We start from the raw sequence: 22,963 nt of genomic DNA on the forward strand, positions 1-22,963 counted from the left end.
TTTTCTACAAATTTATCGTTCTTTGTTAAAACTACTATATAATCCGAATTCTAAGTTACTTCTTTGAATACTTGTCTCTGGGTACTCTCATGTGTTACATGCACAATACACATGTTAGTGAACTTCTGTTTGTTTTTCTTTTGTTGACCTGTCATTTGCAACGGAAGCCTCAGCTGAGAACATAGAAGGACTTCCTTGACTCTTATTTTTGTAGGACCCAAAGGAGATATTCCAATATTATTTAATAATAAGTGAGAAATGCTACAAGCCTGAGGCAGGCATCCCTAATGACAAGAGCAGTTTGTTCCATGATGTTAATAATGACCTTTTTGGTGCACTGAAAGTTTTGTATGTAGAAAAAAGCTATTTCAGAGGTTTACTTTGGTCATAGAAATTAATATTCGATTTAATAAAATCACAAATTAAAAAATCAATTTCTGTTGGCTTTTATTTCAACTTGAAAATCTTATTGTATTTTACAAGTCTAGTGAATTTTAACAACTATTTTGATGGGCTTTTTGAATAATTCTTGGTCTCGTTTAAAATTTAGTTGTTTAAATACCTTTAAACATTTTAAATCACATTTATAAATTTTATGAATTTGAAACCTTCTAAAAGGCTTTAATTGGCTGTCAAAGCTTTCTGTGCACTTAAGTACTTCTTATAAATCTAGGAAATACATTTGTAAATAAGATAAAATGAGTCTGCTTAAACCTAAAATTGTATACAAATTTAGTAAGATTTTGACTTAAATTCATAAATTTAAATTAGTTTCTCAAACACATTTCAAATTGGGATAAACAAGCTTATCTGTTACTCTAATAGGTTAAATTTTAGTAAACATTTATTAAACAAGAACAATTCCAAATGTGTACAGCTTTCTATATACAATAATATATTTTTTGTTTTGATGCACAGTTTTATACTCTACTTAATTTTAAATCTTCCTGAGGTTACAATATACTTATTAGTACTAAGAAAATGATCACATCATACCCCACAACCCCCTCTGAGCTATAAATGTGCATGGTTGTGTATGTTAGTTTAAGCTAAATTCTAGGGGCAGTTGGTAGCCCTGATCAGAAATTCACACCCCAAGTGATGTCAGTTCATTTTTGATCAGAAACGTTGCATTCCACAGGCAGCTTGTGCAAGGCTTTAGCTATCTTTATCTCAGATCAACACCAGATATTTGTCTAATTAGCATAATGAATAATAGAAATATCTTGAAATAGTGGCTTGTTAGCATAACAGATGATAGAAATATGCTCTCATATGTGGAATTAGTGCCATTAAACACGTGTGGTTTGGCTAAAACATTTGAGAGAATCTCTACCATCAGTGAAAAGCATATAAATCTTGCTAGCCCTTCACCTTTATCTCTAAATGTAATCTATATGTGTAGCGGAGCTTGGTTTGAGTTTTCATAATAACATAGTGGTGATGGTGTAGGGGAGCAGCTGATTGCCATTGTTACCTACCAAAAACGACCTGATAGGTGTTCTTAAACAATTTGGCTTAAGCCAATTGGAAATTCTTTTCCAGGTAAATTTTGCTATTAATTTAAGGTTGCATAATGAGAAGAGATTTTTTTGGCAACTCTGATGCAACCCTGTTATAATTGCTATGTCAATAAATTCATAACTGCAGGCGAGGTGGTGGTTTCATAGTCAGAATCTTTAATTTTCCACTCAGGAGAATCTACAATTCATACATTGTTTAATTAGATGTTACACCTCCTCAGCTCCTAAAATGTCTTTTTCATTGAATTTTTGAAGGCTGTTGAACTTGATGGAATCGTGTGTTTTATATTTTATATTCTTAGAATCACGTGACTATGGTATTTAAAATGATATTGGATCAAATTTTAGTGTTTTTTCTCTCTTTGGTAAGTGTTCAAGTTGGACTCCTAAAAGTCATTTTACTGATAATTGACATTAGGAGAAAACACTCATGAACCACGTGGCAAGTCCTTAACAAAGCTGGCTCTGGAAATGCCTTCTGTAGTGAGCAGTGGTAGGTTACTGGTGTCTTGTTCTCCAGAGAAATGGTTTTAAAGTGCTGGTTCTCTCACAGGGTGCCAGGTTCACGGCCAATGCCAACTGGAGTGGCCATCTCACTGGAACATAAGGGAGTGTGGAAAGGAGGGGTACGGGAGGAATTTTGAGTGCAGGGACGGGGGGAAAATTGCTTCCACTAGCATTTTTATACTCCGAAGATTCAAAATGTATTCAGCAGAGAATGGGGGAGGAACGCAGTCAATGTAAGTCATTTTAAATTTTTCACTATCAAGGATTCCTTTAAAAGAAAGTTTCTCTGTTGATTCATGTTTTGATAGATTTTACTCTGCTAAGCAAATGGTATTTATCACGTAATAACTTATTTCTCCACTTTCATTAATTAAAGACCTGTATCTGATGGCTAGAACTTGTGATTAGCATGAGCTAAGTGTAGGGGAGTGGGAGATCCCCTCCGCCCATCTTAGCTCTTCTGTGGGCCCTTTGCCTGGGTCTAGGAGCCAAACCGACACAAGGCAGATTAACAAGTGAAAAGCATGTATGTTTTGTTAGTTTTACATGTACATGGGGAGCTCTACAAGAGTGTGAAGTCCCAAGAAACAGCCAAAGCAAGATACTTTTGTACTTTTTAGACAAAAGCCAATGCATTTGTGAAGCAATGACAGGACAAAGGGATCTGGCTAGGAGTAGTAAATTCTAGGGGAGTCACTGGGAGATATGTGGGGGGCGGGGGCGTAAGGCTAGCAGAAGGTTAGGGTTACGTGGAGAAGCTTATTTATTCAGTCCTGTTGCCCAAATTTCCAAAGATAAGAACTATTCTTTTGCACAGGAATCTTTGTGGATTGCAGCCTGCAGGAAATGGCAAGTCATCTGCCCTTTTTCTGAAACTACGCTTTCTCCAGTGTTTTCAGCTTGAAATGATCAATATACCAACTTGGCATATTTGGGGATGGCACATCTTTCACTCCTTCATAAGAAAGAATCTCCATAGTGACTGGATAATTTTAGCCAAAGCAGAGGAAATTAGGATGCTAGTTAGGAAAAATTAATTAGCCTTATCACAAATGAATTCTCTCAAAATCACCTAGTGTTTAAAAAGAAATACAGATCTCCAGACCCCAGCTCAAACAATCTGAAATCTAACCCCTTGGGATGGGACATAGGAAGCTTTATTTTTAACAAGCACTGTCCTTGAACCACACTTTGAGAAGCACTCCACTGGAAATTTTGCAATACTGACAATAGCTACCAGACCTCCCTCTGAACTGACTTCACGGATCTGGTGACTTCAGGCTGGGAACCTCTGGAAGGGTGAATAATTGCAAGTTTAATTCAGCTGTTCAGCCTTGGGCACTACTTCAGTTGAAGCTCAAGAAGCTATGACTAAGTTGACCTTTTGTCATATCTCTCTTCCTCATTTATTTAAGTTACCATCTTAACCGACTCCTGAAGTCAAAAGTGCTTTTGTTCTCTGCATGAATGGTTTGATTCACATCGCACCAATATGGCTTCAAAGGGAGAAATGTCTCTTACCTTTGGATAATCTCCCTTCCCCTGCAAATGCCACAGTCCAGCCAAAGGATTTTAAAGGTTTTATGTTTTAACTATTTAATACTCTTTAGATTACTTCCCTCTCTCTCTCTCTCTGTTTGTTCTTGGAAGAAATAAGGCAAAAAAAAAAAAAAAAAGCCTCTTACAGTATTTTTAACAAAGATGAATTCCTACATATAATGTATTAATATTTAAGGCAGTGATTCACAAATTGGGAACTTAAAATGCACAGCTTACCGGAGCCACCTCCAGAGGATCTGATTCAGAAGGTGTGGGATGGAGCCTCGGAAATTGTGTCTTGATTGAATGATTAGCCAGGTCTGTGAATCAACATTTTAGTGGACAAACCTCAGCAGATCACTTGCCCAAGGTTGGATGACCAGGAAGTGACAAATTCTGACTAGGAGGACTGTGTTTTCTCGACTATCTCAATACTGTGGTGATGATGGGAGAGAAAAGGAAAGGAAGGAAGCAAAGGCAGCCTGAGCTTCTTGCCATTTGTGGAACCTCATGCTCTCTCATTCACTTTCCCTCCACCCCCACTCCATGTTTCAGCTACTCTGAGTTTCTTACAGCACATGCATGATCACACATGATTGTTTTTGTCTTCCTGCTTTTATACAAACCGTTCTTTCAGCTTGGAATTTCTTTGTGCCCAACTCCCTTCTCTTCTCCCTGATGAACTTCAAGACCCCATTCAAATATCACCTGTTTTGTTAAGTCTCCCTAACACCCCAGGCTGAGTAAACTCTTCCCTTCTCTGTTCCCAGTTAGATTTTTGTACATGCAAGATTACTGGCTGAGAAACCCATGTATGTTCTATTACCCGTTAATTATTTATTTAAAATACTTCCTAGTAGATGGTGTATTATGTATATGTGTAATTTAGTAATGAACTCTATATCCTAGGGACAGTTTGATGAACTATCCTCATCAGGTACAATCTCAAGAAGTGGTGAGTTGGCATTTCAAAGATTCCATAGTCTACACTCTAGAAGAGTTATTACAACCTAATCTACTTGGAGATTGCTATCTAAATTGACATCAAGGGATAATAAAAATATTTTTTCATGGGTGACATGAGTGGTATTTGAGATAAGTATATTTTATAAAAAGATGGTACAAATACCTCTGTCCTTCCATGAATGGGTTATGAGAACCAGGCACGCCCAGTAGCCTAACAACCTCAGGGATATGTTTGGGGGCCAGGACCCTCTTTGGTCCTGTGTTCCCCCCACCTAACAGGAGCAATCTAGTCTAGATGGTGAGCTGAAATCGGCTGCTGGAACATAGTCCCCTTTGCCACCAGAGAACCTTTTATGCAAGATGCTATCCTGAGTGTCTAAAGGACAGAAAGCTAGGACTTCACTGAGCCTACAGGGGCAGGTTGTATGACAAATGTATTTGATTGTTTTGAGTCCATGCTAGTAAGTTCATACTTGGTAGAATTTGGTCTGAAACTTGGTTTTATGATAACATGCAAACAGTGGTGAGGTTGTATGAGAGAGCACCAGTAGTTCTCACTTACCTAAAAGTTTAGTAAAGGCTACCAGGATGGTCTGACACCTGTGAATGGTCAAACTGTCTTAGGATAGTCAACTTGTTCATCTTTGCATGATGCCTTTTTTGTGTTTAATTTATTATAGTTATAAAACCAAAAAAGAAATAGAACCAATCTAATGATTGGTTCTGTGTTATAGAATTATGTAATCTGTGTGAAAAAGTTTAAGCAGAGTGGCAACAGTCAGGTTTTGAATAACAGATATTTTCATTTATAAATACTGCTTATTTGGGGAAACTTTGAGCAAAAATTGCTAATAGTATAAATAGCTTTTGATAAAGCCACTGCGTCAGGTGAAATGTGTTTTAAATAAAAATATATTAAAAATAATGCTAATACTATGCTTTATGGAGTTTTTATAACCACCTCCCCACAAAAAATCACCATGCAATTGCCTGAAGAAAGGCAGCTTTAGGAACAGCCAGTGGGGAGGCATGATATACTCATTTACAAACAGTGGTGTTCATTTTTCAACACTGTCAAGAAAATTCATCTAAAGAAATTAAGAGCCTAAAGAGTTCCTATACTGGCAATTTGTCATTAGAAGCATTCCGCACAATAAATAGGCTTTACAGGTTGTTAAGCATCTCCAGGAACATTGCTCATTGAAATTTGTTGGAAAGATGATTGAATGTTATTTAAGTGGAACTTTATATGCAATAAATAGTACATTTGCAGACTGCTGAGAAAATTGATGAAAAATATAATGTTCTGTTTTGGGCTCCAGACAAAAGGCAATCAATTAGTGGAACCAGTTTGAATAACGTGAAAGAAACAGTGCCTAGAAACTCTCCTGCTGAAAGATCAGGCCTCAGGCTGAAATAACTGCTTTTGCATTAAAAAGATCTATGGCTTGGCATAAACACAACACAAAAGGGAATTGAGCACAGAATCCATTTCTGGATCCACATTACTCCCCAGAGCTGGATTTCTTGTGAGCCCACTTTCTTTTCATTGCCTCACCTTTATTACGGGGCTGCATTTTAACTTCCTGCTGAGTCCACAGCCAAACTCTAGCCAACTATTCAGGTCTCCTGCCTAACAGAGATTTTCAGTGATCTAAAGAGAGATCATTAACAAGAAGCCTAGAGAGCGTTATTGATTTCTGGAACTAGCCTTACAATGCTAAGTGTGGCGTTGTCAGGTAAGACTAGGTGTTTTGTGGATAATGGGAATGAATGAGCTTTGATGGTTCCTTTTCATTGGGGGTTGGCAAACTTTTTCTGTAAATATCCAGATAGGAAACACTTTAGTTGCTGTGGGCCATACAGTCTCTGTGACAACAACTCAACTCTGCTGTAAATAGCCCCAACACAGCCCTAGATGATACATACGTGAATTGAGCGTGATTGTGTTCCCATAAAGTTGTATTTACAAAAATGGGCAGTTGACCCCTGTTTTACATCAAGGGACCAAAATCACCACTGAACAAGTCTCACACAAAAATGTCTTAGATTATCAACACATATTTACAAAAAATAGCTAAACTATTATCTCACAGATGATGATTTCTAATTTCATATTACTTGTATGTTATCTTTGCATCATAAATGTAATGAATTTTTATACAGGGGAAAGTAGAAGTCTTAGATGAGAAGTCACTTAAAAAATAACACCTTAAAACATGATGAACCTGAGTGAGGGATGTCAGCTAGGAAAGTGACATCGCTAATTATATACCTAGTAGTACTCTCTTTTTCTTTTTTCTTTTTAAGCAGGGTTTTGCTCTGTCAGTGAGGCTGCAGTGCAGTGGCTCATAGCTCACTGCAACCCGGAACTCCTGGGCTCAAGTGATCCTCCTGCCTCAGCTGGGACTACAGGCACGTGTCACCATGCCCAACTAATTTTTCTTTTTCTTTTGTAGAGAAGAGGTTTCACTATATTGCTCAGGCTGGTCTTAAACTCCTGGCCTCACACAGTCATTCCTCCTGCCTCAGCTTCCCAAATTGCCGGAATTACAGGTGTGAGCCACTGCACCCGGTCCCTAGTAGTTCTCTTAACTGATTTCAATTAATGAGTTTACTCACTGGATTAACTGGAACTCTCCATTCCCGCTGTAAAACCTGATTCTCACACCACACGTAATGTCCAGGCTAGTAGGCTGCATTCTAGTATAGCGCAATCATCTGGCAAGCTTTTAAAAATCCTGATTCCAAGGCCTCGTTCCAAACAACTTAAATCAGAATTGCTTAGGGTGGGACTCAGGTGACTAGAATGTACAGCCAGGACAGAGAACCAGCTTCAGTGTCTTGCAACTCAAAATGTGGTCTGTGGACCAGCAGCAAAAGCATCACCCGGGAGGTTGTTAGAAATAAAAATTCTGCCTCATCCCAGACCTACAGAATCAGAATCTGCATTTTAATAGGATCTCCATGTGATTCATATGCACATTAAAATTGATAAGCCCAGCTCCGGTGCCCCTCGGTCACTTTTGTCACTATCTGTAACTATCCATTACCAAGAGTCAGTGTGCTTGTTCTCAAATTTGCTTACTTTGCCATGATGTAATTATGTAAACATTATGTAACTATAAATTAAACCTGCACAAAGAGAGTTGTTTCCATGAAAACAAAATGGAATATTTTGGAAGACAATAAAGGGGAGTAGTATAAAATTATCTGTCAAATGTGGTATGAGATAAACTGTAAAAACTGGGGAATAATTATAAAATTGTAGATTGTGCAGTCACCTTGCTTCACAGGTGTCTTTAAGTTTTAAAAAATGAAGGGTGTACATTCTGGACCCTGAGTTTTAGGTGTGGTTCATGCAAGAAAGATTACTTAAAACTAATTAGCAGATTCATAGTCAAAGAAAAGACCCTCTATATAGGTTATCATAAGTAAACAAATATTTTAAGGTAAAATTTAAAATATGTACCTTTTTATGATGCCCCTTCTTAATCGGTTTTTTTGATTGATTTACTAACTACTGCTCTGGATTACATTGGATATGAAAGCTTCTACTGTTAGCATTCAACTGATAAATCAATCAGCTTGCCTTGTTCCTCTCTTCATAGTCCAACTAGTCTTACTCCATGCTAATGCTTCTTGGACTTTCACTGACAAGGAAAATTTCAGAAGGATTTTGAGGAACTCACATAGAGTTGCCTACTATTTATTAGACCAGTTAAGGGGAAAAAGCAATTCTGTCAGATATTATCCATGATTTCAGAAAAGAAGGGACATCAGAAAGGATACAGTCTGAGGATGAAGGGAGGTATCTTCAAATGGAATAAACTTAGCTTTATGGAACTAATTAATTTTTTAAAAATTTATCTCATTTTACTTTGAAATGGCAAGAACTACCACAGCTCTGCTGACCATCATTTGGGAACCACTCTTCTATGTGGTGCTAGGCAAGGACAGAAGGATGAGATCGCTGAAGTTTATGCTTCAGCAGGACTCTACCCTGGTAACCCCTGACCGCAGTTAGGTATATTCTCCTTGGTACCTCGGGTGCCTCTATTAGCACTTACCTTATTCTGTTATAGTTATTCATCTCTTTGTCTTGAAAGGCAGGAATTGATAGTAGGAGAATGTACTTTGATTTGTGTGGAACAGAAACTGTTTTAGATTAGAAAAATGTGTTCTCTTTGATTCTAACTAATGCCATTTGCTTCTGTAACCACGCTTGCTTTTAGTTGTTAGTCAAATATAGCTAATCAGAATGAAAAACAGGGCAGGAGTGACTCCATGACAGGCTGAACTTCCTAAAATAGGCCTAAGTTTCAGTTTCCCCGAAACCAAAACGCGGACCAAAAGTGGCGCCGGTACGAAAATGGAAAATCCTGAAGCTTGGAGCCAACCAATCAGGAGTCAAAACAATCCACCACTTTCAAAGGAACCAATGGACTAAGGGAGGGAGGGGGGATGGTATGCCCAGTGTGACGTGTGGAACCTACGTGTCGTGTGCCACCGGTGTGTCGTGTGCAAAAGGAAGTATAAAAGCATCACTTTTACCCCAGGGCGGGGTCCTGGTTCATAGGGGAGGCCACTGCATTGGTGCTCTGGGACTTGGACCCTAGCTCGAGCTAGCCAATAAACTCCTTCGCCATTTGCAGCCTCAGTGACTCTGCCTCTGTGTTCCTGGGGCCGAGGGGAACCGGTTCTAACAGTCTTCGCCCCTGAACTGTAAACTGGGTCACCCTCCCTGTGTTATCTCTTACACCCAACACAGCACTTGAAACAAAGTAGTGAGGCAATAAATACTGGTTGAATCAATGAATACAGTAAGTCCGTTTCATATACATTTATGTCAAAGGGAAAATGGAACACATTGAAAGGAAGAAACTATTTTGCCTCTCTGAGATTCTGGCTGAATATTTATGCTGAATTGTCAATAAGGTGGTAATATATGTCAGTAATTAAACACCATAGAGTTGGTTGCATTTTTTGTTCACTTCTCTATTATGAATCCATTTACCATAGGATATTTAATTAATATTGATTCTGAGACTGAGGGAATTTCAGGGTAATAAAAACCTATTAACTGTTTTTATTACATTGTATTTTTCATTGAGTAGTAAATTTTGTAGCAAACTCTGTTGTTTTTTATTTATATGACAAAAGGAAATTTTATTATATTGTTATCAATCAATTCAAGAGATAAAAAATTGAAAGTGTACCATAAGGTTTTCCTCTTGCAGAACTAACAGAGGAAGTAAGATCTGTAATAAATAGCACTCATGCCTCTTGAAAACAAGATATTAAAGAAATAGTTAACATCACCAGTTCTGAGAAAAACAATTCCCTCTTATATTTGAAATTATATAGTTATCTTTTATCTTTTCATTAAACATCAGTAACTAAGTGCCAATAATGCGTGTTCATTATAATTAATCACAGTTCCCTTATACTGATGTTCTATTTATAGATTTGAATTTTAAAAACCACATAGATGGGATTCCTTTTAGAAATAGAATAACATACTCATGGCTGATACTCCCATAACCTTTGTATGCATCTTCCCGTGGTTTAATAAGAATGAAATTTGGGGTGTTTATTAAAATTTTTATCTGCTGATAATAATCTGTTAGCTAACATGTCCTTCATATATGAAAATTAATATTCTGATTTGTTCCAAATCAAACGTGAGCACTGAGGCGTTTTTCTGCTGGTGTGCTATCTACCCCTGTTCTCTCACGAGTTTCCCTTTGTGACCATTGGAATAAGAGGGCTGCCAAGTGAGTGGGACAGCTGTGGCCGTGGGGCAGAACAAGCCAACTTGTCTCTGTGGGGATGGGGCCCATGGTTGGCCTTTTGACCACTGTGCTTTGACCCTTCCAGCTGTTGCTTCAGTTAGACCCATTAGCATGGCTTGCTTCTTTGAGCAAGGATTTTTCCACATGAAGATAGCTGGCCTTCTGTGCATGTGACTGCTCCCCCTTTTCCTTGAAACTTGGAAGTATATTGGACTCAACACCGGTTTTAATTTAGAGTGATCTTTCTTTAGGTTTAGAAAAACAATTCTGAAAATGTGAAGCCAGATTTCTTGTTCTCTCTCATTCAAGACCTTTAATGGATCATGTCTTCCCACGTAGGAAATCAGTGTCCTTCACACATAGAATATGTGGGATGGATGGGGACATCCTTCCTGCTATTGTCAAAGCATTCAATATGGAAATATGACTTGGTGAATCAAGCTGCCTTTGTATGTAGGGTGGGTCTAAGGCAAGAGCAGAGGCAGGAGCAGGCTGGCTGGCAACATGAGTGAAGACAGAAATATCCTCCATATAAACCAGTCCGTCTGGATCATGCCATCAGGGAGGGGCTGATGGGGCTGGGACAGGGATCCTAGCCCAGAAGAGACTGATGCACAAGGTACATTTGGAGCTGCAGCTGTTTTATAAATAAGATTCTGCATATTGAAGTATAATAATTAACTAATAATGTATCTTTTCTTCCCCCTGAAGGGAAACAATATGTTTTTTAGTTTTTATTTCTTTTAATTTTTTGGATAACCAGGGGTTTACAAGGTTGAAGACCTACATGCGAGAGGACAGTTACTTCATATACTTAAATTATTTGTTTCTTCAACACCTATCATGTGCCAGACATTATACTTAAGGCTGAGGATGTAAGAGAAAAGGAAGAGAACATTCCTGCTTCCACAGAACTCACTACTCTATTCTGGTTTGATTGTAGAGGTCTATATTAGATAACACACAAACATAGAAATGAATTTAAAAATATCTGTAATTACAGCTTGTGATTAGTGCTTTGAATGAAATAAAAATCAATAGAGGGATCAGAGGTCTGTGTTGACACTCATGCAAATCTTTCCTCACATTGAGCATCCCAGGGCAAGATCAGGATTTGGGGTACCCAGTGCTGGGGTACCTCTAAGACACTGGAAAGTAGGCCTCAATTTCCTCATCTCATTGCTGTAGCTCAGGAAGATGTCCAGAAGGCAAAGTGAACTTTCAAGGTGTTCTTTTGTCATTTGCTTAAGGAAGCCATTCACTGTCTCAAAGCTTTCCCCAATAATTGTTTCAAGTGGCCCAAGGGTAAAGTTTCTGTCAATGTTCTTACTACAGCCGTGACAATACTCAACTGTCACCTTAATGACTTTATGTATTGCAAAGTTAAATGGAAAATGTGCCACTTCGATGAAACCAAAGAAGTCTGAAAATGAGATATAGAAAATTGCACTGTTACTATGGTAATGACATCTCATTGGCAGTTAAAGAAAATCATTTAATAAAGTTATAAAACTCTAGTAAATATTGGACAGCTTTATGGAAATGTAATAAACTGAAGTCGTATATCAAAAAGCACTAAAACTCATTTTGCATTTATGGCACACAGCAAAATTATAATGCAGTTGAGGACAAATTGACCTATAAATGTTAAACACGTAGTTAAGCATGGAATATGTCACCCAGAGTCTTTGTGGTTTTTCTGTGCAATATGTTCAAGTCAGATGCAATTGTGCAGAGAAACATCTGCCTTTTTCCAATTCTATGTATATTTTGGCCTCTTTCTAGGGCAAAAAGGGAGAACAAAACCCATACCCATTTGCTTGCAGATAATCAGGTAAGATATCATGAGAAATGAGCAAGCCTACGTCCTTGAATATGAATTTAACAAGGTAAATGCTGATAACATTGTTAGCCTGGTCCTTTTACTGCTCAGCCTGATCTAAAATGTAATTGCATTTTGTGTCGTGTGCCACGTACTCTAGTTTGCAAGCAAACCATTGATTTAACTCACAAGACACAGCTATTGTTTTGTATTTTTCCAGACCCCACTGTAAGAAGCTGAGCTTGAAGGTGTTTTGAATAACGTATCTTGGAATATAAGAGTTTTTCAATTTGTAGGGAGCATTTTATCCTACAAAGAAACAGATTTCTCCCCAGCAGATGGTCCAGATTTCCTGCAGAAAGAAACTGAGAGGGACAGGGTCTTTCTAGGACACAAAAAAGAGATATTTCCAGCTAAGAAATTGAAGGTGATTGTGCATATGTTTACCATGTAATTCAGGCAACTGCTCTGTGATAAAACTAAGGGTGATACACTGCTTGTTCATAAGATGGTCAAACCAAGTAAAACAATCAATTGTCATATTCTCAGAATACAAAAGAACAGAATTGACTGATGGCTTTCACTGAGTCAGCAAAGAAGCTAAAACAAAGCCATCAATCTAGGAACTCCGTGTGTGCAAACATTAGGCACTATTTTTATTTTTCATGATTCAAACTCTCGGGTTTGGTACAAGTATCTCTGACATGTGGCTTTGAATGTTTCCATGCTTCTTTTCTTTGGTTTCTATGCTCGGGAAGTTCTCAATTACTCTGGCTCTGTTTCTCACATGCTCTCTTTCAACACTGGTTTATCCTCTTTCCCGCTCTCCAGCGACATCGCTGAGTGCATATTCCTAACCTCATTTTAGGATCTATTGAATCGTATACTTGCTTAAAGGGATCTATTGCACAGAAGAATTGAGAGCAGCATTTCTGGAAGAGCATTTTTAGGCAAAGTTATTGGTTTGACAGGGGATGAATAAAGACAAAGAGCTGTAATAAAATTAAATGTAACATGTTTGGTTGTTTTACCTTCTGTTAGAAGATAAAATTTGAGTTTAGAAGTGGTGATAGGCAAGGCTGAACAGGTAGATAATGATCATGGTAACACCCATGAAGCACTTCTTACATACTAGGCATAAAGTTTTATATGGATCATCTCATTTAATCTTTACAGGCTTTAAGGTAGGTATTATTATTATCCATATTTTTTAGAAGAGGAAAGGGATAAAAAGAATAAGTGATTTGATTAAGGTGATGTACCATTAAATGGTAGTACCAGGATGAAAACTCATGTCAACTTGAATCTAAGTCCAAAAGCTTTAAACCACTATACTATGCCAAGGCAAATCTGGTCTAGTTGTAGCTCTGTACAGGATAGCAATCCCTTTAATGGAAACAGGGCCCTAGAATTAGCACCCATCATACAAACAAAACTTACCTTTACACCACTAAATCCCTGGAAAGCCATGCAATGCCCATTAGGGCTGTTCTTGGGGGACAGGAGAAGCTGATACAGGGGCCACAAGAGAAATGTCAGAAAACTGATGGTCAGCCCAGTGCAATAGTAAATTAGGAGAATGAAAATAAACTGTGAGTTGGGAAATAAAACTATGGATCAGAGGCTGGAAAGAAGGCATAAATCAAGTCATGGCCAATGTGAATTTAAAAAGATTGAGTCAGACCAAATCAACCATAACCAGAATTCTGGCTGTTGTGTAGTTTAGTCCACTCCTATTAGGCCAGGATCTGTACCTTAAAGAACCTTGACAGGGGCGAGGGGGCTGGGGCGGGGCAGGAGAGAGAGAGAGAGAGAGAGGGGGTATTAAGTTACACATGTTGTATTCTCATTATAAAAAAATTTAGCACATTCAGAGAAATTTTTTAAAAAGAAAATTTACCATAGCTTCCACCTTCTAAAAAAAACCACAGTTAATATTTTTGATGTATTTCCTTTTATAGTTTTTCTCCTCTAGGTAAAAGATTTGCATACTTTTACATAGATGTACCAAACTATATATGCAATTTAGAGAGATATTCTACATTAATATAGAAGCATATTCTACATTAATATAATTTTTATAAGCATTATTTTATTATCTATGTGATATTCTATCACTTATGTGTACAGTTATTTACTTTTCCCTTTGATTAGATGTTAGAGGATTAGCATTTAATAATTTTAGCTGTCATTCTCTGATATTTATTGTTTTTCCTCTCCAATTTAGACTATTTCCTCATAGATACCCCAGGTGGAATTTGCAGGTTAAAGGTTAAAGACCGGTTTTGACCTTTGACACATATTGCCAAATTGTTGTCTCTTTCCCCAGCAGTGTTGGAGGGTACCCTTTCACTGCCTTATGATCAGTATTGAGTATTTTCTTGAAAATAAAAGACAAAAAAAATAAAAATTAGGCAGAAAATGACAATGTGTTGTTTGAAAAATTTCATGACTTTGTTTCATAGTAAGCTGGATATTTTCCCAAAAGATGGTTAGTTAGTTGCACTTCCTCTTTTTGTGGGTTTTCTCTGCACATTCCTTGCACATTTATCTTCTCAGATCTTTTCCCTTTCTTATTGTGAAATATATATTTCACATACAGAAGAGTGTATAAAACATATTTACAATTTGAAGAATAATTATATAGTGAACTTCTGTGCAACCATGTCTAAAGTTAAGGAACAGTACGTAAAATGTTTCCCCTCTTCCCTTCCTGCCCCCTGACCCAAGGCTCATCTGCCCCTCCTAGATAATTACCTTCTCCATGGTTCCTTTTTCTGCCTCCCCCCACAACATTACCTGACTTTTAATAATCATTCCCTTTTCTTAATATTTCTGTTACCTATGTAGACATTCATAAACAGTTCAGTTTAGTTGTGCCTGTTTTTGACCTTTATATAAATGGAATCATACTCTGTGCTCTTATGACTAGATTGTATTACTCAACATTTTGTTTGTAGGATTAATCCATGTTAATGTGTAGAGCTGTAATAGATCGTAATATTATTATATCCACATATTTAAGCAATTTCAAATAAAATATTTTTCTATCATATTAAGGCAAATATGTTTTCTCAGTTTTTAAAAATTCATTGTAATTTTGGTTATATTTTAACATGCATACATTTTAAACAAGTTTACATAGTAGAATCTATTGATTTTTCCCTTTAAGATTTCTTTTATTCCTTTGAAACTTAGAAGAACTTTCCCCTCCAGGGTGTTGATTGAGGTACCTGTGAAAAATGCAAATTCCCAGTTTCTCAGTTTTTAAAAATTCATTGTAATTTTGGTTATATTTTAACATGCATACATTTTAAACAAGTTTACATAGTAAAATCTATTGATTTTTCCCTTTAAGATTTCTTTTATTCCTTTGAAACTTAGAAGAACTTTCCCCTCCAGGGTGTTGATAAATATTTGCTCTTATTTTAGCTCTTTCATGCTTTGATTTCTTTTTTTGAAAAAAACTTTAGCACTTTAATCCACCTGTATTTATTTTGGTTTATGATTTGATTTGACATCTAGATTGATCTTCCCTCCAAATAGGTAACTATTTATTGAATAATCCTTTCCCACACTGATTTGGGCTGATTTCTTTGTGCAGCAGAGATGGGGCAGAGCTGGATTTATGGACAAAAGGCAAGAAAGCAAGTCAGTCCAAGCATAGTGTTGGATGGGGCTGGGAGTGACTTGGTGTAAAGTTGCTTACTAGCCATGGCTTGTCTTCCCCCAGACTCTGTTTGTGAGAAATGCACCTCTACCATTGCTACTTTGTCATTTCTGTCACTTGCAGCTGAACCTAATTTTAACAAATTCCAATTCATCCTATTTGCTCTTAATCATTAAACAAGAAATGCAGCATTTCTTCCTCTCTGTATAAAAAAAAATCCTCTCAAATAATAGACAAGAATTATTAGATTTCTCCATGTTCATTGTTAAACTCTGCAAAGCCCTTTTTTAGCCTTTTCACTCAGATTGCTTTTTCCTGATTTGCAGTGTTTTCTTTTGGCTTCCTGAAATGTGTCGGTGTTCCTCCCTTAGGTATTCTCCAGGATGGGATTAATTCTGTGTAAAATGGAGGATTGCTTGGTATGGCCCTCAATGTAGATTAATTCTTCAGAGGGCTGCTGATGTCTTTCAGGTATTTCTCAAATGAGCATTAATAGTTAAGAAAATAAGGTTGTACTTTCCCACAGCTCGTTTGTTCATTGCTGACCTGTGCACATTAAAAGTCAATAAATTATATCCTGGCTTGAAGAATCACCCAGCACTTGGTTCCTATTGTGTATACAAGAGCCAAAACATAATAATATTATTAGGGGAGGACCAGAGAGAAGGCTGCAATGCTTATTAGATCTCAGTGTCTAACTTAATAAAGTGATTTTTAAAAAGTGTGTGTAAATAAATGTCTTATGATCCTGAAAAACAGACAGTTATGTTTCCATGTCAGTATGAATTACAATTCAGAAATGGGTTCAGGAATAAATAGTAAATAGCAAATGAATAGTAGCTCAGAGAGGTAACCATTCACCTACTCATTGCCTCTCAGAGAATGTAAGATAAATCACAGGTCCGATTAACATGGATTGTTTAGTTGAATGATTAGAAATTTTGGCTTTGCTTGCCTATTTACTACTGCTTTTCTGGACTGGATTATTTGTTTGGTTTACATACCCCTGAATGGGATTTTTTTTTTTAAAGCATCAGTGTAAATACCGGTTCACATCAGTAGATACATGAAAAGGTATTGAAGAGTCAGAGTGGTGTAGTGGTAAGAACACAGACTTTGGAATAAAAACCACCTGGTTCAAAGCCCACTTCCACAGCTTGCAAGCTTGGGCAATCTATTTGATACCTTTGAGTCTTAATTTTTTTTTTATCTATAAATGAAAAAAAGTGGTATCTTCTCCCCAGGTTTGTTCTGATAATTTGTCTTGAGGGTTTCCAAGTTACTAGAGTATGCATAGCCCGCAAAACAACTGACCATAGAGCTTCTGTCTCCTGATCATATTGTGCCTGTAGCATAGGAAACACTCACCAACTACTTGTTGATTAAAGGAGTGGAAAATATGTGTACACATCTCTATACTTTCTGCTTATTTCCCTTAAACTTCAGTTCTCACAAAATAGATGCAGTGGGCTGCCACTGAATGGCCGTGTTGGTTAGGATAGAGTGGGGCATGGATGGAGGGATTAGGTGTGAGACACAATATAGTGTGTGTATATGTGTGTGTGAGAGAGAGAGACAGAGAGAGAGGGGGAGGGAGGGAGGGAGAGAATGGAAAAATCCCGAGCCCATCAAAGACTTTTGGTTTGCTTTGGTATTTTACTCACACGAAGAAATGTAAACAGAGGGCTCTGCTTGGGTTGTGACTTTTAAAAGCCATGGGCCTATTTCAGGTATCAGGTGGTTTATAGTTTTGACATTGGCTCTCCCCCACTGAGAGACATAAACCCTCTCAGGTGCAGCATTATAACACATATAGTTTTACTCAAGATTCGGAGCCAGAGGAAACAAACTAGAGGAATTAAATGGGGCCAATAGATTGTATGTAAGGATGGCCACCTTCTTGCAGGGAGCTTCTCTTCCAAGTCAATGATCTGCTGTTGCCCCCACATTTACCCTTGGGTAGAATTTGTATGAGTTGCTTCAGATGGCCACTTCACATAAACCTTGTGTGAAGATGACTTCCTTGATTACACATCTGCTAAATTCAGCATCTGCAAACTATAAGGTATTCACAGTGTTTAAAGTGCACCAATTTCATTGAGGCACAAATTGACTGGAATCCGTAGCATTGCTCCAGCCCCATACCAAGCAGGTATTATTAGGAGGCTTTAATTATATGTCTAACCTTTTTTTTCTCTTCTCTGTCTCTCTTCCTGTGCTCTCCTTAACTAGATGAAACAAGATAATGTGTAAGAAAGAACGTTTTATTTAAAGGCAAAGTGCTATGTACACATTAGAATAATAATTTATCGATTTATTTAGCTACCTAAATTAACCTGCAACTTGGTCCCCAAGTCAAAGGGCGCTTGGCAAAAAAGGTTTTTGAATTAAAACTTTTTTTTTCCTTTTTAACTTTATCTTGACAATCAAACCCATTGAAAGCATGTGCTTTTTTTTTTTTTTTTGATACTTGGTTCCTTTGTGTTCTCAGTGCACCAAATTGGACTATCTCATCTCTGTTTTTAGAGAATTTCTATTTTCACTGCATCTATAGCTTGCCTTAGATCTCAGTTCTGAAGCGTGAGATTACCATCCTACCTGACCTATGGATGATGGTGTGTCTAAGAAAGAAAATAATATTTTCTTTATTTCTCATGGTTTTCCTTGAATCATTTGATCACAGTTCATTTGTCCTTTAATTCACTGAAAAAACACTGTATAAATCTATATGTTCTGCTGTGGGCTTTCACGGTTAAAGAAAAGATTATTTTCTTAATTTTAATTATTTCTCAGGTTTAAAATATTAAAATGTTGAAAATGAAATAAATGAAATTGTAAACTTTTAATGAATCTCATGGAGCTGGGACCCTAAATTATATTATGATTCAAATATGACTGAATTATTGAATTATGACTTAATATCAATGAATGATATTCAATCATTCAAAATGATTGAATTATGATTAAAATGTTAAGCATCTTGCAAGTAGTCAGGACCCACCAGATGTGGCTCCAGGTTGAGAATTCTTCTCAGAACACAAATCTATGCTCAGAATTTGTTTGCTGTCATTCTTTGCGTGATCCAAGTGTGGATCCCATGCGGAGCTGTAATATAAACTGAATAAACAGTTTCTCTAAAACATCAGGGCACAGGTAGCCCTACTTCGGAGATTGTTTCTAATGGAGAAATGCAAAAGAGAAAGACCTGTTCTCCCCACTCCTCTGGAGACCATGACTGTGGCACAGGAGGGTTTCAGTGAGCTAGCAGCAGCACCAGCAGGTGACTGCGGATGACAGAGCAGCAGAGGGGGCCCCATGCAGAGGGGACCTTCTGGACAACCCCTCTTGAGGAATAAGTAGGGTGGCGTATGTAGAAGCATTAGGAGTATAGTAGATGCTCAATACATATGATTCACTTTAAAGCATGTTATTTACTAGTAGTTGGCTGATAATTTGCTAGAGCAAGAAGGGAAGGCCAAGGACCTGGGAGGCAGGGAAGCAGGGACAGTCACGAGGAATCATGAGTAATATTGCAGAACATGGTCTTTCTCATCTAAGAACAATTTTTTCTGCCATAATATCTTAAGTACTCTGCTTAGCACCTTATAAGAAGGACAGAACCAAATCAAATATGTAAGCAAACTTAACAGGAATGAATGTTAAGTTCTACAATAAAAATCATTTAGATAATTATAGTACTTATAGATAACCACAGTAAATTTGGTGGTTTAGATCAATAGTAACTTGACTAGAGTCTACAGAGTTTCTAGAATGCTTGGGGTCCTTGGGATATTTTGATAGAAGCAGAGGGTGCATAAAGTAGGAATTTTCAAGTAGCATACCACTTGACCAGAGCAATTTAGCTGGAAACAACGTAATCAACGGTACCTTGGTTGATATATTGATGTGGCTGAAATTGGTATTCCCCAGTTATAATTTTTTAGAACATTGGGAATTTTGGTGTAATTATCAGTCATTTAATCTTATTCTGCCTAAGTTTTTAGAGTGAAAAGTTGGAACAACATCAGTGTTAGTATTTGAATTCTCCAGGATTTTTAAGTACTTGTCTTTTTCCCATTATAAAAAATATAAACCCATTATAGAAAAGTTGGAAAATATGGACAAGCAAAACAAGAACAACAAAAAACACATAATTTCACCCACCCCCAGGTAACCACTGTTATCATCTTGGCTTATATCGTTCCAGGATCTTTTCTCTGGAATCTCCGCACTACACCTGTCTGACAAAGGACGGGGGCTGTGCTACAGGTAGTGAGTTCTCCACACTAGAACTTTTCAAGCAGAAGTATGAAAATCTGCCAGAGAAGTGTCAGAGATATCATATAGGACAAAGGTTAAATTTTATAATGTCTAATTTTTTTTCAACTAAGAAAAAAAATTCTATTCTAAAAAAGAAATACAGTAAACGTCATTGGAATGCTCACTTGTGTATTGTTCAGTTATATTGTATTTGTAGGACGCAGCTGAAAAAAGAACTAAAATTCCAGCCCTTATTTGTAATCCATTCTGTTGTTTTTCAAAGCATTGGCTCCAAGGCCTATATTTGATTTCTGTGCTTGAGTAAACCCACCCACATGCCAGACTGAACCCCAGTGCGTTTGACATTTTCCCTTTTGAACAGCATCCAGCATAATGTAGCTTACTGGAAAAAATCTACACAGTGTGACTCAGCCAGTCATGCAAGCATTTCTTTCTGTGGAATTCTTTATTTTCTTTCTCAAAAGGAAAATAGACTACATTATTTGAGGATAAACAAATCTGAAAGTGTTTCCAGTAATATCTTTTTATGTATAGGCTGCTGAAGATTAACTCAAAATTCTTGGCTAAGATCTTGCTTTCTACCTAAATGTTTCAGTAAATACGGTCTTATTGAAATAGAATTCAACTTTTCAAATTCTCTAACTGAAAATATAAATGAAGCCCTACTTCCTAGGAGGTAGGGTAATACTTTCTTTTTCTTTAAGATGTCCATAACTTAGGTAACACAGTGCCGGCCTCACCATACACTTTTAGTGCTCTCTAAATGAAATTGTGTACGGTAAAAGTACAGCTTATGAAAAATCACATGAGCCCTGGTCTGGATTCTTTTTACTTTACTTTCCTACTTTTTCTGATAAATTTCAGGAAATATTCCCAAGTAAGCTCATGTATTGTCAATACTAATAATTTGAAATTTATTTTTACTTTTAAGGAGTTGTCTTTTGGATATGTTCTTAGAATTGTCAATGCAGTATTGTTATTAGCTGGCTTTGTGCATCTGAGAAGTTCTTTAGGTAGAAGGATTTCTAGGCAACTAGGCAAGCACTTTTAGAAACTATTGACTGGTGTCATAAAGTTGGCAGTATAAAAGAAAAAAAGACAGGACTGTAAAGCTTGAGAGAATGGGAATAGAAAAAGAAGTACGTTACAGAATGTTTGATCGGTAAATAATAATAGTAGTTAAAGGTATTGAATGTCCACTATTGTATGTGCTGGGTACTAGGTTAGGTGGTTTATGTATACGCTGCCTTTTATAGCCACCCTACAAGATAGCATTATCATCTCCAATTTACAAATGAATAAACTGAGGCTGAGAAGAGTAAAGAGGCCCACTGCTGTTGGCAGAGCTGGGATTCATAGTTTGTCCCACAATACAGCTCACCTTCTTCGCACTATACCGTGTTGTCTCAGATGTGTCATAAATTAAACGAGGAAAAGACAAAGAATAAAAGAGGTAAAAACTATCAAATAGAAATAAAATGAATTTTTTTATTTGAATTTAGTTAAGAAATTCATGATAGCAAAAAAGGAATTGGGTTGAACAGGCCAAGCAGAAATAAATTAGACTGAGAAAGCATTTCCTGCCTTTGTGAATGTCAAGGGATAGGGCCAAACACTTGGTGTCCTCTTTGAATCCTCTCTCTCTAACTACTGTATCTGATCAGCTGTTTTCCTCCTTAAAAATCTCTAAAATGTACTCATCTTTGGCAGGGCCTTCAACACTGCTCATGTGTATGGTGGCTTTGTGAGAATAACAAAATGGTACCTTGTCTGTCTAATGAATAAATAAAGGGTCCCCTTCCTCTTCCTGCTGGGTCACAGAACTGGGCCAGGAGATCACTGTTTGATTTTTCAGCAACCACTTGCTGAGGTGGTGTTTTGTGCAGGGCATAACCTGCATGGCTGTATATGGTGGCCTTGGCCTTGTTCTTTTCTGTCACCATTATCTTCACCATGGTTCAAGTCACCATCATTTCTCCCCTGCAGCATTCGATTAATTCTTCTCCTGACTGCCAGTCTTGCCCTTCCTCAGTGCTTTCTCCACACAGCAGCTGGAATTTGCTTCCTGAAAGATAACTCTGATCATGTTGTTCCACCAACAACCCTACAATATGCCTGCTTTGTCCTCAGCATGGAGTCCTAAGCCCCTGGGTGTAGCAAACACATCATTCTTTCCCTGACCCTGTCAGCCTTTCCCTTCTCTGTCTTCCACCACCTCCCTTCCTACTTTCTACTTTCCTGTAGTTCAAATGGGCCACGTTCTCTCCTCTTTGATATTGCTCTACCTTGAATCCTTTTGTACTTTTAACCTCCAGCTGTGGAGGATCTGGCTGATTTCTACGTGTCTTTCAGAACTCAGCTCAGACATCCCCTTTGGGAAGGAAGCCTTCCTGACCCCATGAGCCTGAGCTACGTGTCCCTCTGTGCTCACACTGTACCTTTACTCACTCTGAACTATAGCACTTACAGCCCTGGTTTGTAATTGTCTGCCTCTTTATCTGCCTTTCCCTTAAGGTAGCTTATTTCTCCAGGACAGGAGTAATACCTTATTTACTGTTGTAGCCCAGGACCTACCATAGTACTTGGCACATTGAACAATCTCAACTGTAATCTGGTAAAACAATTTTTTACTGGGTGGATGCAAAATCATTCAGTTAACTGTTCCAGAAAATGCGAAGCTAAGGGGGAAGAAGGGTAGAAAGACAAGTACTGTCTGGATTTAACATGTTCAGTGCCTCTGTTACAACTTCTGGAAGGTTTTTGGTCCCTGGACTTTGTTTTTTCTTTCTCATTCTGGCGTGGAATTGGAATTTGGACTATTTTTCACACCTGCTTCAGTGGTGCAAAATGACTCTATAGG

Source organism: Propithecus coquereli, unplaced genomic scaffold (assembly GCF_000956105.1).
Source record: "Propithecus coquereli isolate 6110/MARCELLA unplaced genomic scaffold, Pcoq_1.0 Scaffold282, whole genome shotgun sequence".
Classification (NCBI taxonomy): domain Eukaryota; kingdom Metazoa; phylum Chordata; class Mammalia; order Primates; family Indriidae; genus Propithecus; species Propithecus coquereli.